The following is an 8,079-nucleotide window of genomic DNA, read 5'->3' on the forward strand; positions in this document are numbered from 1 at the left end:
AAAGCTGAAGTGTAAAAAATCTAATCAGCTGCATATCCATCAGCTTTTCCTGGAATTAGTTTTTTACAAACCCAAAACTCCATTGGATGCTGAAGTGTAAAAAATTTAATCAGCTGCATATCCATCATCCTGCTTGTCACTTTCCTTGCACGGCTTTCGGTTAATACGGATGTCTCGTTGGGCAGGCGGAGGAGGACTAAGACTTGTTGGAGTAAGCAGGAGAAGTAAGTTTTGTTTTCGAGGCTTCGAGGAAGAGAAGTATCAGGTATGTCTGGGGACATTATAACTCTTTTTTAGGGATAAGACGCTTGGATGTTACCTTCTTCTCCCCATTAAGTCCTCAAGAGTATCATATAATATAATATTAGAGTGATGATACACACCGAAGGTGTGTACCACGATCTGCACCGCAAACAAATCCAAGGGAAGTTAGGGCAGTCCTAGGGGGATTTGCAGGGGGTGGGGCCAAAGGTGGGGCAATTTTTTTTTTCTCTCTCATACGGTGCAGCCGCGGGATTTCCTCCACGGTACACCAATCATTTTCGATAATATTAAGTCTGCACCATTGTTATGTATGCCATATCACCTATAATATTTCGTCTTCAAATCGTTTGGGATTCGAGTGGAACCCTTACAACTATTGGTATTTTATACGAATGCAGATAAGCAAAGAACTTATAATGCAGTAGACAAACATGAAAGAGTTTATATCAGTGAACTGACTAAAGCCTAAGACAAACCAAAGAAACTCAACCTATAATGTAACCGTGATGAACTCCTACGCCATATCACTTATTAGACCCCTTTGTCGAACCCTTGGATGCCACCCCATACAAATTTCAGGGTCTTCATAAACACAAAGAACCTAAATTAACCTTTACGCAAAAGAAACGATTTAGTCGAACCAAACCAACAACATGAAAACACGCATTTGTTATCTACTTGAAAGTCAAAATTTCCTTCATCTAATATAACCCAAAAAAGTTTTTATAAATCTATATATTTCCAACATTCTCCTTTTGTTTCTTGATCTTAAAAACCTTCTTGACAATCTCCTGCTCCTAAACCAAGAAAACACAGATAATCCTACAAATAACAAAGAAATTCTTAATTAACAATATTCATTCAAGTTACCGCAAATCTGCAATGGTCTCATATATGACAATCTTCTTGACATATATTGTTGATTTAAAAATATTAAAATTGATTACGTTTCTCACATGATCATAAAACCTAAAAAAAATAGTGTGTTGTTATATGTGACAGCTTAATCTAAGCTAGCCTAAGTGATTATTCCATTTATGAAGTACAGTTAGCATTTCTTGCAAGAATGTATTTGCGATTTTAAGGTGCAACATCGATTTCATATAATTAAGTAGATTCAAAAATTCAAAAGAGATATACCAAATCCTTGCGGAAATTTATCAGGATTCCCATAAGTACTTTCGAGCTTCCCATGAAAAGCTTGAGCATACCTGCAAAAAAAATGCATATTAGTAATCAACCAACAATAAGAAAAAGAAAAAACACGACCAATACCGTAGATGAAAAGCTTTTGACTTGCAAAACAAAAACGAAAACTACGATCAATACCGAAGAACAGAAAAGAAATGTGCAATATTTTGTCCTTTTTTAAGGTGCAACTTCAAACTTGCAAACAGAAAAGAGCTCGCGTTATCACCCACGGTGCCAAATTTCAGAATCAACTTATATTGGGTTTCAAAATATTTAATCAACTTGCATATAAGAAGATTCAAAAATTCCAAAGAGATATACAAAATCCTTTACCTCTTGCGGAAATTGATCAGGATTCCCATAAATACTTTCGAGTTTCCCATGAAACACTTTTGAACATACCTGGAAAACAAAAAACAAATGTAAATCATTGATCAACAAATAATAATAAAAAAAAACTCGAACAATATCGTAGAAGAAAAAGCGACGTGTAAATAATGTCTTGTCCAATTCTTGAGTGCTTTATATAGAGCAAAGCCTGCAAAATTCATTAACTTAGTTTTGGAAATAATATAATAAATTTCTTATAGTTTTTAGTATATTTTTGGATAGCAGAATATTTTCTGATAACTATGTTATTTGTTGCAATATTTTGTCTAATTAATCCCTTATTTAACGATCCAAAATATATATTTTGTACAAAAAATGTTAAATATCTATTTTCACGTCCAGGAATATAATTAATATTTTTTATTTTAATTTTTGTGTTGCTTTTGTACACAATTGAGATATATTGAGAATTTTCTACACATTTAAGAATGAGAATCTTTTTTTTATGGAATGAAAAATAATATTGAAACTCATTCATCATTTTATATCTCATTCATCCTTGAATTGCTTCGATCACATATCACAAAACTGAAGCAACATGGACAAAATCATAGGCGCAAAATCATAAAAGGGAAAAAATTCATAGGAACGGTAGCAATAAAGATATGAAACAAAGATAACCATAGAAAAAGATGCTCATTACTTCACCTATACACTCGTACGAAAGTAAACGTCCATATTTAATTTTATTGTTTCAATATTGACTATGAGGAACGATTACGATCAACTGCAAAATAAAACTAAATATAAATTAAAAGGAACAAAAATACTAAACAATAAAAGGAATAAATGAATAAAGAAAAACTACGGTTATGTAATAGAAGATGTTTAAGGAAAAACTGTGAACTGTGAACTGTGAAAGATAAAAGTTCATTGCTTCATCCTTCGCTGCGAGGATATATCACCATCATCTGCAAAATAATTCAATTTCCAAAATAAAAAACCAAAAAACAATAAAATTATAGGAGAAGAAAAAAAACAATAGGGTAAATGATAAAAGTTTACCTTTGTGCGAGTGCTTTATATAGAATTCGACCAAGCCCGGGAATTCCATAAATAGAAGACGATTTATTGGAAATAATATCAATTTATGGTAGCCACATTTATCTTCTAAAGAAGGCAAAAACTAAATCTTGGAAATAATATCGATTGATATTCGTAAATTTCTTACCATAATCTGGTTGAAAAGAAACTGCATCATGCATTAATGAGGAAACAAAAAAAAATTATGAATTGGGAAAAGAAAAATAGAATAAGTCATGCTACTATTGAAGGCAGCAAATGCAGGAAACAAACAAAAAAATTAAGAATTGGGAAAAGAAAAATAAAGTAAGTCATGCTACTGCTGAAGGCAGTAAATGATGAACCCAAAAATTAGAAAAAGCAAGAATTTTGATTGCCAGTGTAAGAATAAACAGAAAGTTGATCTAGTTTCAGGTACACATATTATTCACCCAAAATTCTTTTTCCCATGGAAAACTAAAAATGCTCAAAACACAGATTTTAAGAAACAAAATATCAAACTCATCACCTCATCTTTACACGACGTCATTGAATGCTGATTTATCGCCACTAAAGCAAAGAGATTCACAACCAACATCTGCAAATCAAAAACCAAACATCATCAGAAAGATCCGATATTCATTATTATTATTAACAATAATAAAAAAACGAATAATAAAAAAGCAAGAAGAAAAAACCTTAGCGGAAAAAAACTCACCACGTGATCCCAACCTTGCAGAGCACTTTATATAGATAGCATGAGCATGAAATTTCCAGGAAAACAAAACCCCAAAATAGGTAAAACAATATTTAATTTAAGGAATAAAATCGTGATAGGTATCAAAATCTCTTTAAATTTTGGACATATATATTATATTCATATCATCATAATCAGCGGTTGGAAACATATTAGTATACAAAATCCGGGGCATATCAAGACATAACAAAATTAACAATTCACCTTATTTAATCTTTCTTTTTTTTTAATTTATTTTACAGCTATTTTGTTTTAATTATGGTATAAACAAAATTAAAAAAAAGTAACGTGTAAATGATGTTAACTGATTCAACAATATTGCTCGTTTTTTTATGATTGGTTTGTATGAGCTTAGCCCGTTATTTTTTCTGTTTTTTTGCTCGATTATTTATATGCTAATCAATATTTGTTCCTATTATTTTGTTTCAAAGTCTAACGATTGTGCAATTTTTTTCTTGTCAAACAGGATTAACAATAATATTATTTGCAAGAAAGACACACTCTCTGATCGAAAGGTTAGTATCTACAATCAATTTAATCATTTTTTAAAGTTTCTCATTATCAGAAGTGTCATCGGGAATAATTGATTTTAATTGATATAACGAAATTGTAATTCGGAAAAGAGAAATTTGAAGAATTGTAACAGGACATTGGACATTGGATATATTTCTCATATTTTTTTTTAATTTATTAATGTTATAATCGATGATGTGATTGATTGCTGATTATTTTCGTGATTGATGCATGATTAATTTAGTTTTTGGGTGAAACCGTGAATGCATGACTTAGTTATTTTTGTTAATATTTTATTTTTTGAGATAAACTTTTATTGGCAACAAAATATTTGTTTTCAAAAAAATTCCGTGGAATCTTTTTGCACTTTTCCTTATGGTACACGTTAAATAAACTTCATTTTTAAAAATTCGGTGGGACCAGAATCAACCAGAAGCTCCGATTAACCACATCGCTCGGAAAAAACTCTGTTTTTATATAAAGAATACATTGATTTTTATAATATACCGTTCAACGTGGAAGCATTATTTGTCTAGGCCTTTAAGTCTTTAGATACATTGATTTTTATAATATACTAAACTGAGTACCTCAACGCAAATGGAAGCTGAACTATACTCGAATGAATGCCAAACTACGGGCAAATGGAAGCCAACTATTTTACATAATTAAGAGGAAAAATCATAGTGCAAATTCAAAATTTTAGTGCTGTTGATGAAAGTATGAAACTATTGAACCAAACCGTCGCCGTGATTGTGTCGCTGCCTTTGATGATAATCATAGGTTTGCTTTTTTTTTCTTTCCTTTGTTTCTCTGCACAGACGACGGAGGTGGAGGCACCAATTAGGGGAAAACACTCGAAACACTACTATATGCTTATAGAAGGGAGGCACAAATCACCGTTGATCATCTGATCCAACGGCTGATCATTTTTTTTTTTGACTGGACCTTGCAGAAATGATAAGGGCTAGGGTTTAGAGTATTGATTCACCAAACTATCCTCGCTAAAGTTTCTTATTCACCATACAAATCATGAGAGCAGGATATTTCAACAAATGTTTATCGGCACCACACATAAACTGCGGGCACCTGTGACTCTGGGAGTCTGTTAAGAGCGATGTGAAATTTCGATTGGTCGAGACGAGAGTTTTTACATACAGTATGACAGACTGGACAAGGCCCATCACATTTAAGCAAAGTGGACGGAAATTTTTGCTTATTCAGAATAATAATCGAACAATAGACTAAAACATGGCAATATATTAAAAACAACCCTGTTACAGGGGCGGCATATTCTATTAGAAGAGAGGCAAGTGTGATAGCAATGTCCCTCTTATTAATTAGAAGTGTCTTATAGGGAGTATAAATTGACTAGATTATCCTTTCCAATTTTTAACCTAATGGAATCAGAAAAATCAAAAAAAATTTTTGATTTTTTCATCTCCTCTTCTCTTCTCTTCTCATCCTCCATTAAAATTGAAATTTCATCGTACTTGATCAATCATCGATTTGAAAAGTTGATAATCGTTGATTGAAAACTATATTTCGAAAAGACTCAGTTAGGGTTTAGTTTATTGTGTTTGATTTAAGTTAGTTTTGTATCAAAAATTAGGGTTTTGGATCAAAACTGAAATTTCTGTGTCGCATATGAGTTACGGTTGGTAATAACTCCAATTGGAACCGTAACTGTAGATTTGGTTGATGTTACGGTTCATTTAACTCAAATACCAATCGTAAGTTCTTGATTTTGAGATAAAATGTTCAGTTACGAATTTCTTTTGCAACCGTAAATTACTTACGGTTGGTCTCGTTACTTAAGTTACGAACCGTAAGTTGTCCTGGATGTTTTATTTTCTTTTTACGGTTTGTAATTGCATCACTGTTATCAACCGTATTTGAGTTACGACTTGTAACTCAAATAACCTTACCAACCATAGGTTAGTTACGGTTGATCTCGATTCATTAGTTACCAACCGTAATTTGTTACGGTTACTATATGTTGTCATTCTACCAACCGTAACTGGTATTACGATTGGGTTTTTTACAAATTGAACCAGTTATTGGTATTCGATATTTTTGGAACCGTAACTGAGAGATACGGTTGGTAACGAGCTAAATTCCAACCGTAAGTTCTTCTGAAATTTTAAAAATTTCGATTTTTTACGTACTTTAGATAATTTTGATCGACAAAAAGCTAATGGGAACTAATTTAGAGATTCACCCATCTCAAATTTGTCATTGGAATCACTTATTTTGGTTGAGTGAATCAAAATCTAGGGTTTCACAAATATCACAAAAGTTTTTCTTTTCTTCTCCTCTAAACTTTTTTTTTAAACTCTAAAAATATGATTTTGATTTGGTTTAAAGTTAATATAAGTGAAATTTGATTATCAACACTAAACTAGTTTATCAACACTAAACTATGTAAGGATTAATTAGTCATTTAAGGGGCATTTCGAATTACCATGTAATGACCCTTTTTATCCTATTCACAGACGCCCCTCCAATAGAATCCGCCGCCCCTTTAACAGGATTGATTAAAAATATGGTGTTTACAACGAAGCAATCCTGCAGCGTATGCAAAAAGACTTGAATCTCAGCATACATTACTTTTTTTTTAATCTTTTCTTTGCATTGTTTGGATTACATAACAATGACCAAGCGATATTCTGCGTCAACGTACCTTAAGCACAAGGAAAATCACAGATGCTGCAATTTCAAAGTATGAATCGCATTATGATTTTCCCTCTCAAAGCAAAGTACTTTCTTCGTTTTATCTTATGTGCTTAGTATTGAACTTGATTTTTAAGAGTGTGGTGCAATTATTTTACTTTTTAATGTTGTTACATGCTGCTTCAACAAAAAATTTACTGAACTTGTAAAAATCTTTACAGCGTAGATACTCAAAATGTCACAAAGATGGTGAATTTAGTGAAAAAATACTCACCTTTTTTCAAGTCTTTTTAATTCTTTAGAAATGAAAGTCCAAACCGTTGGCAAATTGGATCATTGGTACACGATCATCATACCATAAAGACAACGTGCACAGGTACGTTGCCATCTCCTAAACGTGCTTGCCACTGCTTGGCATAATTTTTCGAATTGCGGCTGTCATTATTCCAGCGGCCAATGATATAAATAGGACGCTAAGGCCGGTTTCTATGGGTGTGGCAAATTTAAGATTTTGCCATTTTTACACCCACTATGGAGCTGGCAAACTGGTCTGGCTAAGTTGCAAATTTGCCACTTAGCCAGGCCAGGTCAAGTATCCACCGAACGGTGTAGTTTAGATCGCTTATTAATAGTTTAGTTTCTTTTTTTTCTTTTCTCCTATTTTTTAGTTAGTATAACAGATTTTAATTACAAGACAACCCCACAAAATAATATATAATCCTAAAATTTAATAAAGACCCCATCAAATACAAATAACTATTTTTTTATTGGTAAAGATCCCAGAAAACACAATATAATATACTACTTTAATAGAATTTGTCAGTTTAGAGTAATGATACAACTACCGATTCTTAATTCCGAGCAAGTGTACCGACAGGCACAACCCCTGGGACCCACGAAGCTTGTAGGGGTTTGGGTCCCACGGAAAACTTTGTGTCTTGCGGGATTTAGCGTCGGGATAATTGGTCGGTAGCTTTATCATTTTCGGAAAATGGGTCATTTGTCCAAATATTTTTAAAACATGGTTCAAATGGACGAGTAAAAATTATTATTGGGTGGAATGGACACCAAAAAAATAGCGAGGATGAAACTGGATTCAGCCTGACTTAAACTTAAAAAATAGCAAGGATGAAACTGGATGCATCCTGATGTAAATTAAAATAAGAAAAAATATTTAGAAATGGGTAGGATGAAACTGTTTATATCCTGGCTATTTTTACATTTTTGTCCATTTAAACAATATCAAAATCTAAATGTCCTTTTCACTCAGGAATTGTTGATTTTGATCTTTT

At 32.4% G+C, this 8,079-nt stretch overlaps 1 long non-coding RNA gene across 4 annotated transcripts; it reads right to left on the reverse strand.

Moving 5' to 3' along the window:
* Positions 1 to 573: 573 nt before the first annotated feature.
* LOC113325647 lies at positions 574 to 3,561 on the reverse strand. 4 transcript variants are annotated; one of them, XR_003348107.1, is made up of 6 exons: positions 3,546 to 3,561; positions 2,851 to 3,445; positions 2,494 to 2,756; positions 1,789 to 1,857; positions 1,405 to 1,475; positions 574 to 1,086 (listed from the first exon to the last, which is right to left on the reverse strand). It is a non-coding gene; the product is annotated as an uncharacterized LOC113325647 (long non-coding RNA). The 4 variants fall into 4 exon arrangements; XR_003348113.1 differs by having other exon boundaries at positions 2,851 to 3,037; positions 3,377 to 3,555; XR_003348118.1 differs by having other exon boundaries at positions 2,494 to 2,572; positions 2,693 to 2,756; positions 2,851 to 3,555.
* Positions 3,562 to 8,079: the final 4,518 nt, after the last annotated feature.

The sequence above is a fragment of the Papaver somniferum genome, chromosome 1 (assembly GCF_003573695.1).
Source record: "Papaver somniferum cultivar HN1 chromosome 1, ASM357369v1, whole genome shotgun sequence".
NCBI lineage: Eukaryota > Viridiplantae > Streptophyta > Magnoliopsida > Ranunculales > Papaveraceae > Papaver > Papaver somniferum.